Source organism: Taudactylus pleione, unplaced genomic scaffold (genome assembly GCF_031769625.1).
Source record: "Taudactylus pleione unplaced genomic scaffold, aTauple2 ptg000547l, whole genome shotgun sequence".
In the NCBI taxonomy this organism is placed as follows: Eukaryota; Metazoa; Chordata; class Amphibia; order Anura; family Myobatrachidae; genus Taudactylus; species Taudactylus pleione.
This window is the reverse complement of record NW_028284949.1, coordinates 2,719,148-2,736,755: the sequence shown is the minus strand read 5'-3', so window position 1 is coordinate 2,736,755 and position 17,608 is coordinate 2,719,148. Positions and strand designations below refer to the sequence as shown.

Here is a 17,608-nt window from a genome sequence, read left to right as displayed (position 1 = left end):
CCACAGTGGAATGGCGCCCTGAGCTGAGGGGCCGCAGGGAGAGAGCCTTCTCCCCTATGCTGACATTAATCACCAGGTCCTCTGGCTTGTGCCCTGCGCCAGTGCTTGTATTGCCCTGGTGATCTAGTGGAGTCCCGAATGAACTGGTGTCCACATCAGCGCCTCCGCTCTGTCTCCTGAGACCAGAGGTAAGACTGCGCATAGACGCGGGTCCTCGCCACCAGTAATCCGCATTACCTGTCCCCATGAGTCCTGGCTGCAGTCTGGGTTATTGGGGGCCTTGATAGCTAGGTCCCCCTTGGAGCCCCGGCGGGAGTACCTAGCCAAGGGCTGGTGTCACGGTGGGGCGCTGGATCAGCAGTGATGACTTCCAAAGGACTGTCTCACGCTGCTGCTCAGTAGTAAAATAAATGAAAATAAAGGTAAATTAATAAAAATAATCTTGGACTGCTTAATAGCTGTTAAAACGGTGATCCAGCTCCCGCCGGACACCAACGAAAAGCTTTGCTGTTGGTATCCGGTCCCACCTACACCCCATTGTCTCTCCTATGGAGCCTGAAGATAAAAATTTTGTGCAAAAAGATGACAACACACAATCACCTTAGAGGATTTGGAAGCGATGATCGCAATGTAAATGGCGCTTACAGTACGGCGCCTTTTGTGCCTGCACTGGCAGAGAGTCCATAATGACTGGACATCAGCACAGGTGTATAATCTCCTTAGCTGCCAAATACTGAGCAAGAAATAGTGACGCTCAGCGGGAACATGCACGTGTCCTACACATGTCAGTGACATGCAGAACCGGAACATCATGTAACCCCTCTACATGCAATAGAGAACTAATACAGATAAATGTAGTATGATCTCAGTATGTGTGTGTATACATATATTATATATAGATGGATATATAATCGTTTATATATTTCTCTCATCCAAAGGAGAAGAATGAATCATGGAGGCAGATATATAATATTACCTGCTATTTCCCAATAACTGCCCCAGTACCAGTGACACAGACCCCTGCATTGTGCAGCAGCAATGTACCCTGCACATGTCTCCGCCTGGGGGGTAACGAGCTGCACTGACTGTACCCCCAGACACCACACACACACAGCCCTCTGTTACAAGAAAAAGCTGAGGATCGTGGGTAATAGTAATGTCTAAATGCCCTGTGCTGCTCACACACATACACCCGGAAATGGCCGCCTCCATGTGACAGTGACAGGCGCAGCTGTTTGGGGCTCCAGGGACGGAAACTCTATCGCTCACACAACACGTGACTTGTGGGAAGCACAGACCGGAAGTGCGGTGGAACGCACAGACCGGATATAGATAAAGTAGACCGGATGTCCCTATCCCTACCGCCCAAACTGAAGGCAATCTATCCGCTACCGCAGTAACTGGTGACTGGTGAGCAGCATCCTGCCGGGTTGTAATAATCCTTATTATGGGCTCTGATCCCGTTTGCGCGTTCACTACAGGTCCCAGCATGCCCTGCCGCAGTCCTGCTGTCAGGGCATGCTAATACTATGTCAGGGCATGCCGGGATGTGTAGTTCCACAGCAGCTGGAAGGGCCACAGGTTGCCTATCCCCTGCTGTATATATGGTGGGCCACAGCCATCTCAGTCAGTAAGTGCCTCCTGTGTACAGCCAGTTCTGAGGGCTCAGTCCCTGCAGCTGGTTCCTGATGGGCGCCAGGCGTCTCACTGCTCCCCATCTGTGTTATACAGTAGGATTGGGCAGTGGAAGGTTAAGTTAAGGTCTAACGGGGTTATAAGTGGAATGTGGGGGGTGTCTGATGGACATGTGAATGAGGGAAGGTCTTATTGGCATGTGTAAAGGGCTCACAGGCTTGTAATTGGCATGGGGCATGTGTAGAGGTCTTACTAGCATCAGGGGAGGTACGATAGTTATGTAAGGGGCATAGGATGTGGTCTGAGGGTCATGTTGTGGAGAAGTCTTATGGGCATGAATGTGCGATATATGGGTAGGGCTGCCATCTTTGTTGTGGCAGTATGCAGGACGGGGTGGGGGCGTGACCAAATCCAGGAGCATCCTATGCGCCCTCGCATGCCTCTCGTACCTCCCCTGATGCTGCGCAATAAAAAAGGTCTAAATTCTGAGATTTTAGACAGACACACATGATGCTGAGAGAGCAGAAACAGACAGCTGGGAGCGATGGGGGTCAGCGTGTGAGAATCACAGACACGGGTGGGGGAGAGAGTGGGGTTTATAAGAAGAGAAAAAATTAACTGTGGACGGAACGTAGAGCTTGTTTGCAGGGAAAAGAGGGACACAGAGCAGGAACTCTAATATCTGTTCTACAGACAAATAATTAACCCCTTTCACACCTCCAAAGCATTGCTTTACTAACATCTCAAATGCCAGAAATCATAGTACTTACCTCAATCAATAATAGGACTCAGAAGTTCTGACTCCAGGCAGAGGCCGTGACCGTGATAGGCACCCACTGCTCAGCCTCTGCGAGCTGCTCCATAACTGAGAGTGCACGTTACAATGTGCACATTCTCACTGCACCCAACAGCACGCAGAGGCTGAGCGCCTGTACATCACTCAGTCTAGAATCACACCGTCCCCGATCGGTGTAGACCCAACAATGCTACAATCTGTATGCCGTATACAGTTAATGTGGGACGCAACGTGTGCCCTTCAATTCCAGGACAATCCAGGAGGATAGCAACCCTATACATGGGAGTCATCCCTGTGTGTCCGGAGGATTAGGCAGCGCCTTATCACAGGCAAGATCGTCTGTAAACTCACCAACAAGATCATTCAGCTGCTGACTGGAGAGGTGACTGCTGGGAATGGGACATTATACAGTAACACCAGGGGATGTGTCTGGGTGATGACTGGAGAGGTGACTGCTGGGAATGGGACATTATACAGTAACACCAGTGGATGTGTCTGGGTGATGACTGGAGAGGTGACTGCTGGGAATGGGACATTATACAGTAACACCAGTGGATGTGTCTGGGTGATGACTGGAGAGGTGACTGCTGGGAATGGTACATTATACAGTAACACCAGGGGATGTGTCTGGGTGATGACTGGAGAGGTGACTGCTGGGAATGGGACATTATACAGTAACACCAGGGGATGTGTCTGGGTGATGACTGGAGAGGTGACTGCTGGGAATGGGACATTATACAGTAACACCAGGGGATGTGTCTGGGTGATGACTGGAGAGGTGACTGCTGGGAATGGGACATTATACAGTAACACCAGGGGATGTGTCTGGGTGATGACTGGAGAGGTGACTGCTGGGAATGGGACATTATACAGTAACACCAGTGGATGTGTCTGGGTGATGACTGGAGAGGTGACTGCTGGGAATGGTACATTATACAGTAACACCAGGGGATGTGTCTGGGTGATGACTGGAGAGGTGACTGCTGGGAATGGGACATTATACAGTAGCACCAGGGGATGTGTCTGGGTGATGACTGGAGAGGTGACTGCTGGGAATGGTACATTATACAGTAACACCAGGGGATGTGTCTGGGTGATGACTGGAGAGGTGACTGCTGGGAATGGGACATTATACAGTAACACCAGTGGATGTGTCTGGGTGATGACTGGAGAGGTGACTGCTGGGAATGGTACATTATACAGTAACACCAGGGGATGTGTCTGGGTGATGACTGGAGAGGTGACTGCTGGGAATGGGACATTATACAGTAACACCAGGGGATGTGTCTGGGTGATGACTGGAGAGGTGACTGCTGGGAATGGGACATTATACAGTAACACCAGGGGATGTGTCTGGGTGATGACTGTATTATTGTGTGTGTCAGGTTCCTATAAGGTGTCAGGACGTCACTGTCTATTTCTCCATGGAGGAGTGGGAGTATATAGAAGGACACAGGGGTCTGTACAAGGACGTGATGATGGAGAATCACCGGCCCCTGAAATCACTGGGTAAGAGAAGACTGTCACTTACTGTAATGGGGAGAGCAGCTATGGGGCCACCTATATACACATCATCTGATAATCACATATATACAGTGTAATCAGTCACTGTGTGTCTCCTACAGATGGGGCCAGTAACAGGAATACCCCAGAGAGATGTCCCCGTCCTCTTTATTCCCAGGATGATACAGAGGAGAATCACAGTGTCCTACATGAGGATCAGGTAGGTGGGGTTTAGTGTTTCATCAAAATAACAATATCCTAAAGTAACTTTTCATTACATGACCTATTGAGAAGCTGTCTATTTTTCTATGTTGTTATTCTATATGAATGACATCGGACATAATTATTTTGTTATCTTATTGTTTTATGCATTATTTAGGGTGAAACTCTGACTAATATTAAGGTAGAAGATATAGAGGAAGAGGAGACGTATGTGAGGGGTGATCAGTGTAAAAAGGAGGAGGAAATCCCTACAGCTATCAGCACAGGTGAGTAATAATCACTAAGTACAGAACAGTCACATATTCTCCTTGCTCTGTCACTACAGCACTCTCTTATCCTACACCTTCCTCTGTCACTACAGCCATCTCTTATCCTACACCCTCCTCTGTCACTACAGCAATCTCTTATCCTACACCTTCCTCTGTCACTACAGCCATCTCTTATCCTACACCTTCCTCTGTCACTACAGCCATCTCTTATCCTACACCTTCCTCTGTCACTACAGCAATCTCTTATCCTACACCTTCCTCTGTCACTACAGCCATCTCTTATCCTACACCCTCCTCTGTCACTACAGCACTCTGTTATTCTACACCCTCCTCTGTCACTACAGCAATCTCTTATCCTACGCCCTCCTCTGTCACTACAGCCATCTCTTATCCTACACCCTCCTCTGTCACTACAGCAATCTCTTATCCTACGCCCTCCTCTGTCACTACAGCCATCTCTTATCCTACACCCTCCTCTGTCACTGCAGCAATCTCTTATCCTACACCCTCCTCTGTCACTACAGCACTCTCTTATCCTACACCCTCCTCTGTCACTACAGCACTCTTATCCTACACCCTCCTCTGTCACTACAGCAATCTCTTATCCTACACCCTCCTCTGTCACTACAGCAATCTCTTATCCTACACCCTCCTCTGTCACTACAGCAATCTCTTATCCTACACCCTCCTCTGTCACTACAGCAATCTCTTATCCTACACCTTCCTCTGTCACTACAGCACTCTCTTATCCTACACCTTCCTCTGTCACTACAGCACTCTCTCATCCTACACCCTCCTCTGTCACTACAGCACTCTCTTATCCTACACCCTCCTCTGTCACTACAGCCATCTCTTATCCTACACCTTCCTCTGTCACTACAGCACTCTCTTATCCTACACCTTCCTCTGTCACTACAGCCATCTCTTATCCTACACCCTCCTCTGTCACTACAGCAATCTCTTATCCTACACCTTCCTCTGTCACTACAGCCATCTCTTATCCTACACCTTCCTCTGTCACTACAGCCATCTCTTATCCTACACCTTCCTCTGTCACTACAGCAATCTCTTATCCTACACCTTCCTCTGTCACTACAGCCATCTCTTATCCTACACCTTCCTCTGTCACTACAGCAATCTCTTATCCTACACCTTCCTCTGTCACTACAGCAATCTCTTATCCTACACCTTCCTCTGTCACTACAGCACTCTTATCCTACACCCTCCTCTGTCACTACAGCAATCTCTTATCCTACACCTTCTTCAGTGACTACAGCACTCTCTCATCCTACACCTTCCTCTGTCACTACAGCACTCTCTCATCCTACACCCTCCTCTGTCACTACAGCAATCTCTTATCCTACACCTTCCTCTGTCACTACAGCACTCTTATCCTACACCCTCCTCTGTCACTACAGCAATCTCTTATCCTACACCTTCCTCTGTCACTACAGCCATCTCTTATCCTACATCCTCCTCTGTCACTGCAGCAATCTCTTATCCTACACCCTCCTCTGTCACTGCAGCAATCTCTTATCCTACACCTTCCTCTGTCACTACAGCACTCTTATCCTACACCCTCCTCTGTCACTACAGCCATCTCTTATCCTACACCCTCCTCTGTCACTACAGCCATCTCTTATCCTACACACTCCTCTGTCACTACAGCCATCTCTTATCCTACACCCTCCTCTGTCACTACAGCACTCTTCTCCTACACCCTCCTCTGTCTCTACAGACCAATGCACCTGCTCAGTGGGAGAGTCTAGATTTATTGTTCCCTATTAGACTCCTTGGGATGTTATTGAATCCAGAATTGCAGAAACTTATAAAGAAAAATCTATTTTTCTAGAGACACCAGCGGTCTCTATTAAGGAACTACAATCTGCACGTTGCACTGCAATTGTTGAGTATTATATGTTCATGCTGCATTACACTCACACAGGGGGGCAGATTCAGACACAGCTACTGCACCTGCCATAGAGTTGGTGCGAGATTCAATGGCGCATCTGATGGGGGTGTCTAAAAACACAAAGTACTGCAAAAGGACAGCTTAATTTATAGTAAAATTGGTGGCAGCATTAGGATAAGAGGTGGCGTGTCTATGTCCGACACCGAATCATCCCGATAGTCCTCAGTCCTTAACCTGACCTTTAGAACAAGGTGGTGTGGCCAGTAAAATCCCGGATATGCATATACAGGTAAAGAATACTGACGCGTTTTTCCGGTCAGTATCCAGTTTCATCAGATTTCTCTTGAGTAATACAGCAAATAAAAAATACCACAAATGGCCTTTACAGTTCAAGAACGTGAACTAATTGTATAAAATAATCATTAGTATGTTTCAGTTATATAGCACCTCATGGGTTCGGTAATGCTATACATGCTGGATAGCATACAAAAAAAGCACAGTAAATTAGGCAGTTACGTAGCTTAATTACACCACACAAACCCCAAAAATTAAATCGTTACATTGAGAAGACAGTGGGGAAGAGGGGCCCTGCTTGTAAGAGCTCACATTCCCAGGGGAAATATGGGTGGACACAAGGAGAGGGGAGAAGAACTGTGGGGTGCAGAGGTTGGAGAGTTAGTAAGAGGGGGTATAGGCTTGAGAGAAAAGATGAAGTTTAACCACTTAACTGACAATATTTCCCCCCAAAACTGGTTAGAAAATGTCATATTTTTTATTTAATAGAGTTTAGAAAATATAAAAAAAATATATTTAATTGGAAAAAAATATATATATATTCCTAGGGGGTGTCTCGCACCACCCCGTGTCCATAGGCCCCCATTTAAAAATTACTTTCCAACCCCATTGGCAATAGATACTAATTGCTATTGCTCTCCATTAGCATTACCTTCCACCCCCTTGTGGTAATAATTTTTGTACACACCTCCTCCCTCCACATTCAGTAATTAGCTTTATTATGTAATATTTTAAAAATCCTCCATGCCTCCAGTGCCAGTTTTTTTTGGTGGGGCATTGCCAACAAGGCAGACATTGTGTTGTAATACGAGGGTGCCAATAGAGCTCCCTTCATGTTTGTATTGCCCCCACTACCATGAGGAAGTAACAGTTCCCCACAAGCAGAGCGTAGGCAGACATTGTGTAGGAATACTAGGGAGTCCAACAAGGCAGACATTGTGTAGGAATACGAGGGTGGTCAACACGGCAGACATTGTGTAGGAATACTAGGGAGTCCAACAAGGCAGACATTGTGTAGGAATACGAGGGTGGTCAACACGGCAGACATTGTGTGGGAATACTAGGGTGGCCAACAAGGCAGACATTGTGTAGGAATACGAGGGTGGTCAACACGGCAGACATTGTGTAGGAATACGAGGGTGGTCAACACGGCAGACATTGTGTAGGAATACGAGGGTGGTCAACACGGCAGACATTGTGTAGGAATACGAGGGTGGTCAACACGGCAGACATTGTGTAGGAATACGAGGGTGGTCAACACGGCAGACATTGTGTAGGAATACGAGGGTGGTCAACACGGCAGACATTGTGTAGGAATACGAGGGTGGTCAACACGGCAGACATTGTGTAGGAATACGAGGGTGGCCAACACGGCAGACATTGTGTAGGAATACGAGGGTGGCCAACACGGCAGACATTGTGTGGGAATACGAGGGTGGCCAACAAGGCAGACATTGTGTGGGAATACTAGGGTGGCCATCAAGGCAGACATTGTGTGGGAATACTAGGGTGGCCAACACGGCAGACATTGTGTGGGAATACGAGGGTGGTCAACACGGCAGACATTGTGTGGGAATACGAGGGTGGCCAACAAGGCAGACATTGTGTGGGAATACTAGGGTGGCCATCAAGGCAGACATTGTGTAGGAATACTAGGGAGTCCAACAAGGCAGACATTGTGTAGGAATACTAGGGTGGTCATCTAGGGTGTAGGTGTACTATGGTGGAATACTAGGGTGGAGGTGTAAATGATGTGGGACAGGTATGTGGAGATGCAAATGATGTGGGACAGGTACGTGGAGGTGTAAATTATGTGGCACAGGTATGTGGAGGTGTAAATGATGTGGCACAGGTATGTGGAGGTGTAAATGATGTGGCACAGGTATGTGGGGGTGTAAATTATGTGTGGACAGGTATGTGGAGGTGTAAAGGACGTGGGACAGGTATGTGGAGGTGTAAAGGACGTGGGACAGGTATGTGGAGGTGTAAAGGACGTGGGACAGGTATGTGGAGGTGTAAATGGTGTGGGACAGGTATGTGGAGGTGTAAATGACGTGGGACAGGCATGTGGAGGTGTAAATGACGTGGGACAGGCATGTGGAGGTGTAAATGACGTGGGACAGGCATGTGGAGGTGTAAATGACGTGGGACAGGCATGTGGAGGTGTAAATGACGTGGGACAGGCATGTGGAGGTGTAAATGACGTGGGACAGGCATGGGGAGGTGTAAATGACGTGGGACAGGTATGGGGAGGTGTAAATGACGTGGGACAGGTATGGGGAGGTGTAAAGGACGTGGGACAGGTATGTGGAGGTGTAAAGGACGTGGGACAGGTATGTGGAGGTGTAAAGGACGTGGGACAGGTATGTGGAGGTGTAAAGGACGTGGGACAAGTATGTGGAGGTGTAAAGGACGTGGGACAGGTATGTGGAGGTGTAAAGGACGTGGGACAGGTATGTGGAGGTGTAAAGGACGTGGGACAGGTATGTGGAGGTGTAAAGGACGTGGGACAGGTATGGGGAGGTGTAAATGACGTGGGGCACGTATGTGGGTATGTAAATGACGTGGGACAGGTATGTGGAGTGCTGTTTTGATGGAAGAGGAGTTTATGAACTTGCAGATGAGGGATAAGTGTTATCGTTGTAGAAACATTTTCCTGTACCCCAAACTACTGTAAAGCCACTTGCTTCCTATCATTTTCAACCATTTTTAAAAAGTGCAAAGAAACGGATCTTTGATACAATTTAAGAACCTCCAGTACTTTCCTTGTGGCCACTAACAGCCTTTGATATGGTCCTGCTTTCTCTTTTGCCAATTTTTTGGGGTCTAGGACAGTTTCCCCACTTTTTCATGCTCAGTCACTCAGTTTTCTTTTTGTACAAAATTTGGGCAACCTCACCGCGAGTAGCGCAAATTGCATTTCTAATTGGATTGTGCGTTTCTCAGGAGCTCGCATTAGTCTGACTTGAGATAAATATCAGGGTTAACACATCTAGCGAGAGCACTGAGGATGTCACGGTCTATTTCTCCATACAGAGCACAAGGATGTGATGATGGAGAATCACCGGCCCCTCACATCACTGGGTAAGAGGAGACTGTCATGTAGTGTAATGGGGAGAGCAGCTATGGGGCCACCTATATACACATCATCTGATAATCACATATATACAGTGTAATCAGTCACTGTGTGTCACCTACAGATGGGGCCAGTAACAGGAATACCCCAGAGAGATGTCCCCGTCCTCTTTATACCCAGGATGATACAGAGGAGAATCACAGTGTCATACAGGAGGATCAGGTAGGTGGGATTTAAGGTTTCTACACACTAGACGACAAGCAAACAATGCAATGTCGTCAACAATTTACCTTGAACTCCCCGGCACTCCCGGACATAGGATATTGTGCTTCGACTGTGCAATCAGACCAACGACCTAACGTGCGTCCTTAACGATTTCAAGTGCATCGTAAACAAGATTGACAGATCTTACTGCATGAAGGCAAGATCTGAGGATATAAGAAACGCAATGGAATCAGCCAAATCGTGCAAAAAATCGTTTAGTGTGTAGGCACCTTCAGGGTCTTAAGCTGGCCACACACTAGAACAACTTTCATCCAACCATTCAACTAGTTGATTGGTTGGAATGAAAATCTGGTAAGGGATGAAAGCAAATGACAATCAGCAATTTGCTCCCAAATGCCGGAAAATGGACTAAAAACTGTGTTTGAACAAATTGTTTTGATCAAACATTTAACAAACTTGTCTGACGACCATTTTCATTTGTTTTCTGGCATTTAGGAGCAAATCGCTGATCATCATTTACTCCCATTCCTTACCAGATTTTCATTCCAACCAATCAACTAGTTGGCTGGTTGGATGAAAGTTGGTCTAGTGTGTGGCCAGCTTTACTATGTACCAAAGTGATATCATCTGTAAGGAAACTGTGCTTATCTCATACTCTATTTTTTATTTCTTCTTTAGGGTCCATAGGACTCCACAGGGAGACAATGGGGTGTAGGTGGTGTACCGGACACCAACAGCAAAGCTTTTTCCTATCCCAGGTCCTTCCCCCTATACCCCGTCCACAGTCTGAAGGCAAATCTGTTCCATTGGTGTTCGGCAGGAGCTGGATCACCGTTAGAACAGTGAGGCTACTGTGAAGCAGCCCAAGCGTTATTTTTATGATTTTTTTTTTTTTAATTCTTCACAGAGCAAGCAGCTCTAGATAGTCCTTTGGACGTCTGCACTGCTGCTCCATCACCCCTCCGCGGCGCCGCAGGTACTCTCGACGGGGCTCCGGGGGGACCTAGTTAGCAGGTCTCCTCGGACCCCAGACTGCAGACGGGAATCAAGGGGACAGGTAAGGCCAGTATGCTTAACGCAGACTGGCCTTCCTGTGTTGGCTACAGTATCTGCTCATTCTACTCGCTCTATAGGTCCCTCCTGGGTAGCCAGCCGTGGCGCGTCTGCCGAACAACTATGCACGGGGGCCACGTGGTCTTCTGTCCACACCCTTCTTAGGTTCTATGCCTTTGATACATATGCCTCAGGATGCTTACTTCAGGCGCAGTGTTCTCCTCTCAGCTCAGGAGCATTCCCGCCCTTGAACAACTTCTCTGGGACATCCCCATTGTCTCCCTGTGGAGCCCTATGGACCCTGAAGAAAAGGAGAATTATGGTAAAACTTACCCTTGTTAACTCTTTATTCAAAGACCATAGGCTCCACAGGGCACCCGCCCTGACACACTTGGCTTCTATGGGCTTCTTCTCTTGGTCACTTGTTTCCTTCTGTGTGAGAATGTGATTCTTCAGTGTATGTCTTCCTTCTCTCCTATCCTGCTCCTGCCTTGGGCTTGTTAACAAAACTGAGTTGCCCTTAGGCTGTGGGCGGGGCATAGGGGGAAGGACCGGAGCATCCTGGGATAGGAAAAAGCTTTGCTGTTGGTGTCCGGTCCTCCAAGTACCACCTACAAACCATTCTCTCCCTGAGGACCCTATGGACTTTGAAGAAAGAGTTAACAAGGGTAAGTTTTACCATAACTCTCCTTTTTAATTCACAATTAAAAAAATCAGACATTCTTAAGGTGTTAGTTTGTTTTGTGGCTTATTTAGGATGAAGCCCTTACTAATATTAAAGTGGAAGATATAAAAGAGGAAGAGAAGACGTATGTGAGGGGTGATCAGCAGTGTAAGGAGGAGGAAATCCCTACAGCTATCAGCACAGGTGAGTAATAATCACTAAGTACAGAACAGTCACATATTCTCCTTGTTCTGTCACTACAGCCATCTCTTATCCTACACCCTCCTCTGTCACTACAGCACTCTCTTATCCTACACCCTCCTCTGTCACTACATCAATCTCTTATCCTACACCTTGTTCTGTCACTACAGCACTCTCTTATCCCACACCCTCCTCTGTCACTACAGCCATCTCTTATCCCACACCCTCCTCTGTCACTACAGCCATCTCTTATCCTACGCCCTCCTCTGTCACTACAGCACTCTCTTATCCTACGCCCTCCTCTGTCACTACAGCACTCTCTTATAGTACACCCTCCTCTGTCACTACAGCACTCTCTTATCCTACACCCTCCTCTGTCACTACAGCCATCTCTTATCCTACACCCTCCTGTCACTACAGCCATCTCTTATCCTACACCCTCCTCTGTCACTACTACAGCAATCTCTTATCCTACACCCTCCTCTGTCACTACTACAGCAATCTCTTATCCTACACCCTCCTCTGTCCCTTTGCGTGCCTCACCGCTGCACATTCCTTATACTGTGCTCTGCTGCACTCTGTGTCCTCCTCATACTGCTGTGACCTATCCTGCTGCTCTCCTTCCCATGTCGGTGCTCGCCTACATCACATCTTACACCTATGTTTAGGAATGTTGGCTCTACTGTATTTGCTGGTTAGAGCAACACCCACAGCGCAAGTGGCTCCTATGGGGCCACGCCAGTTAAGCAAATTCCCCCCATAGTATGAACATTTACTCAATGCAGAAATAAATATCTATTTACAAATATATATTTTAATTCCAGCAGATAGATGCAAAAGCAGGAATACCTCGGAGGGACATCTCCTGTTGTCTTCAGATTTTAAAATAGAAGATAACAACATCGTACAAGATTCTCCAGGACAAAACCCTATTACATTAAATATACGCCCAATGTTTAACAGTGGCGATACATCATCTGATCTATATAATCATAACGATTATTCTGCTGATAATTTAGATGATGTTACACATAGGACAAGCCCTGCAAGTGCTAAAATGTTTCCCTGTTCTGAATGTGGTAAATCTTTCTTACACCGTTCAGTCTTTGTTAGACATCAGAAAACTCACATAAGAGAGAAAACATTTCCATGTTATGAGTGTGGGAAATATTTTGCACAGAAATCACATCTTGCCGTGCATCTTAGGGTTCACACAGGTGAGAAACCGTTCTCTTGTTCTGAGTGTGGAAAATGTTTTGCTGAGAAATCGAGACTGATTAATCATCAGAGAATTCACACAGGTGAGAAACCATTCTCTTGTTCTGAGTGTGGGAAATGTTTTTCTAAGAAATCGAGACTGAATGAACATCAGAGAATTCACACAGGTGAGAAACCGTTCTCTTGTTCTGAGTGTGGGAAATGTTTTGTTAAGACATCAAATCTTGCTTCACATCAGAAAAGTCACACAGGTGAGAAACCTTTTCTATGCTCTGAGTGTGGGAAATGTTTTGCACAGAGATCAGGTCTTGTTACGCATCAGAGATATCACACAGGTGTAAAACCATTTCCGTGTCCTGAATGCGGGAAATGTTTTACAGAGAAATCCAGTCTTGTTATACATCAGAGAAATCACACAGGTGAGAAGCAATTTTCGTGCTCTGAGTGTGGAAAATGCTTTGCTAAGAAATCAAGGCTGATTGAACATCAGAGATATCACACAGGTCAGAAACCGTTCCTTTGTTCTGAATGTGGGAAAGGTTTTGCTAAGAAATCAAATGTTGCTATACATCAGAAAATTCACACAGGTGAGAAACCTTTTCCATGTTCTGAGTGTGGGAAATGTTTTGCACAGAAATCAAAGTTAGTTATACATCAGAGAGCTCATACAGGTGATAAACCTTTTCCATGCTTTGATTGTGGGACATGTTTTACAAATAAATCAGATCTTGTCAATCACCAGCGAATTCACACTGGTGAGAAGCCGTTTCCATGTTCTGAGTGTGGGAAATGTTTTACACGTACATCTTCTCTTGTCAGACATCAGAGACGTCACACAGGTGAGAGGTCATTTCAATGTTCTGAGTGTGGAAAATGTTTTCCACATAAATCAGTTCTTGTTTCACATCAGAAACGTCACACAGGTGAGAAACCATTTCTCTGCTCTGAGTGTGGAAAATGTTTTACAGAGAAAACAGATCTCGTCAAACATCAGAGAGTTCACACAGCTGCGAAGCAGTTTCCATGTTCTGAGTGTGGAAAATGTTTTACTCGAAAAACGACCCTCGTGGTACATCAGAAAATTCACACAGGCAATAAAAAAACCATTACCATGATGTGATCGACAAAATATGGCTGCAGCAATAATCTAAATATTGTAAAATATGTTAATTGTATTGTAAATGATCAAACACTGGTGTAATACATGTAAATACAAACCGTAAATATATCACTGATTTATGGAGGGCCATTTAATGCTTTACTGACAATATATTAGCATGTTATAATTTAACTACCCGCCACAGGCATAGGTGGAATGTGTTTCATCAACATAAGACTGGAATGTACATTATTTTTATTCTATTAGACATTAGCTATACCTCTGCACTGTAATAAGATCTCATTGTTATATAGGGTCCTAAAGAATACAGACCCTCCAACATGATCCCTTCCAGCCAGTACAAAATGCTTTGCTCCTGGAATTTTCTCTTAATTGATGATTGCAGCCACCTGTGAGTCTGCAATCTACCCAAAAAAATGTTGTTGTTTTTTTTTTTTTTTTTTTCTTTATAACCGGCACCAGGAAATTTGTGGCTTTTCGTTCTGCATTGACCCACCTTTTACAAAACGCCCATTGGTTTTCAAGTGCTGATTTTATCATGAAAACCAGTGTCCCTGAGTATATTGGAGCCTGGGTGAGGGTGATCCCTATTTCCTGAATTCATAATTTTATCTTCTTAGTGTAGAAGTAATTGCCTAATGATCACATTGAGAGTACCCCCAAGTGTCTAGCTGACAGGGTGGGAGTGTTTATACCCCAGCTCTGCACTAATGTATGTAGTGCAGTGAGATAAGCTCCACCCCTCAGTGACATCATTATTCTGCCATCTCCTCCCATGGCCTACACCAGCAGTAACATGTTTGAGGTGATGGCTGAGAATGAGTCCCATTAATGGTATGATGGAGCTACAGCGTAACAAACGGTGGAGGCAGCCATTGTGCGGCTGATACCCCATCCATGAGATGCAAATTTATCAAACCATCAGGAACCAGTGACCTTAATGGAGCACTTCATGATTTAATCTACTGTATTCTGAAGTATACCCCCCAAAATGGCTACCTGCACTGTGTATCACTGACCATTGTGTTTTTCAATTAATGTGGGAATACATGTAACACCTTAGTGTATTATTATATTTCTGTGGAAAGATCATGTTATTGCTATCCCATATACAAAGAAGAAAAGTAAGTAGTTTTAATGGGTGCACTGGGACCCACGTTGGTAATTTAAAATGTAATATTTTTAATAGGTATGCATTAAAATATCTCACTATTAAATTTGTTAGGATGGTAAAATATAAAAGAATTGTGCAAAAGAGATGAAAATTAATGTGTATAATAAAATATGCAAAACCGTTAATTTGTCATTCTTTCAATATGATCAGTGTTTAGTAACTCAGTGGTTCATTACTTATAGTTTATTCTGTTATTTATGTTGCAAATAATTCTTAAGGCTAAATGCCTTCATCAGCTTCTAGAAGGAAGTAGCAAATTGTATCAAACAATACAGTGACTAATAATGAGTATAGTTAGTATTCCAAACTGATAGTGTCTTCTCTTCCTATGCTTAGATGTCTTATCCTTATGTATTGCCATGCAATGCTTATAGTAAATATTTCTTAGCTATGCAGTATGTACAAATATATGTTGTAGTTCTGAGTCTCTTCGCTATAAGGTTTAATGCCACACAGCAGGTATATTATGTTAGTATATAGTTGATCAACACCTAGTATTAATGGGTCGAAGAGTGGGAATAGTAATATGTCACTCTGCGAGCAGGTTTCAGGTCTGGATGATCATCCAGCTTGTGGTACGGTATGGTCTCCCGCAAGACTGATAGTATCGTTAGTATCTAATGTAACCGATGTTACTAGTGATGTTGCTATTTCGAAGCCCACAATGCACCCAATAGTCTGCAAACTTGTTGGTAATAACAGGGCTAATTGGATGCCCAATTGCTCAGGTGCATATGCAGGAGCGAATTTGCTCAATTAGTGCTGCTGGATTTTGAAACATGTTTGTATTGTAAATTATCCAGAAACTAGTAATTTTTATACTTTTGTGTAAATGTTGTTTGTAAGCAATTACCTTTTACCTGGGATTATTACCCGTGTATTTTTTTTTTAAATAAAAAAAAAATGTAGACAAAGACGTATGGTGTTTAATGTTTATTTTTTAAACATATTTGTTTTTTTATGGCCATTTAAAATCATGGCAAAAAACACATTTATAGTAAAACAAAATGCAATATATAAATCAAATTTAAATAATTAAAAATTCACGAGGAAGGAGATGGAGGTTTTGGTTGCAAGAAATATGGGGACTGCACAGGAATGGATGAAGGATGAGATAGCCAGTGCTATTTTTTGCCTTTTTTAGGCCCGGCTGAAGGGCAAGCTCTGCAACAGTTGACTGGCGTGTAACACGCTGGATGGTATAGGCTCTGGCCTAGGCATAGGTTGGGGGCTGGCTGATGGGCTGCCAGAGGTGGTGGTCCTCGATGGAATAGCAGGAAGGGAGGATGGCTCCAACATGGCAAGTCGGTTGGCCTGCTCCTGGGCAGCAGCCATACGAACATGGGCCACACCAGATCTCTCCAGGGCCTCCACCATCCTCACCATAGTGGCCTTCATCCTCAGCAGAACTGTATTTTGCTGAGTCTGGTAGACCAACTCGGTGAGGAGGGCCACGACTTGCGAGGGTGGTGCCCCAGGAGTGGGATCCACAGGGTCCCCAGATGGATTATTTGGTTCATCCCCTGCAGACCCTTCAGATCTGCTGGGCCCAGACCTGACCTCAGGAGCAGACTCTTCCTCCTCTGGTTCTGTAAAGAAGCAAATAACAAATAATCATATTGTGTATGTCAAGTTGTTTCTGGAAAACAGACTTTTTTGGGGGGGGTTAAAAATCTAAAATTACCTTCTACACAATGTGGAGCTGCAAAGTCCGGCATGTCTGTGTCCATATTAGACACGCTGACCTGCACATACCCCTGAGCCATCTCTTCCAAAGGTGTTAAATCGAGCGACTCAGGGGTGGAACCACCTGTCCCCATGGCATGCTGAGCCCTATTTGTGAGCTTATTCTTCAGCCGGTACTTGAAGTCGGTCCATCTGTCATGGAATTGTTTTTGTTCGTTTTTCATAAAAAAAATAAAAAAAAAGTGGCTTGCTCGCTAGCTAGAGGAGCATTGTAGATTATTGGGCGTCAGTTTGGATGGGGGCGAGCGCCCGTGCGAATGCATTGATTATCATATTCTCGCTCATGCGAGCGATCGCGGCTTAGTGACCGGGTCTGAATCAGGCCCTATGTACAAATATATGTTGTAGTTCTGAGTCTCTTAGCTATGAGGTTTAATCCCACACAGCAGGTATACAGGTATATTATGTTAGTATATAGTTGGTCAACACACCTAGTATTAATGGGTCTCCACTACATGTGATATATATTAGTAGTTTCCATTATATCATATGTGTGTGAA

At 45.2% G+C, this 17,608-nt stretch overlaps 1 pseudogene across 1 annotated transcript; it reads left to right on the top strand.

The window, feature by feature from the left end:
- Nucleotides 1-1,331: 1,331 nt before the first annotated feature.
- On the top strand, nt 1,332-16,222 carry LOC148500769 (uncharacterized; annotated as a pseudogene). Its single transcript, XR_015870119.1, has 8 exons — nt 1,332-1,410; nt 2,682-2,813; nt 3,817-3,940; nt 4,057-4,154; nt 4,314-4,422; nt 9,832-9,929; nt 11,742-11,853; nt 12,678-16,222. The product of XR_015870119.1 is annotated as an uncharacterized LOC148500769 (transcript).
- The last annotated feature ends 1,386 nt before the right edge of the window (nt 16,223-17,608 follow it).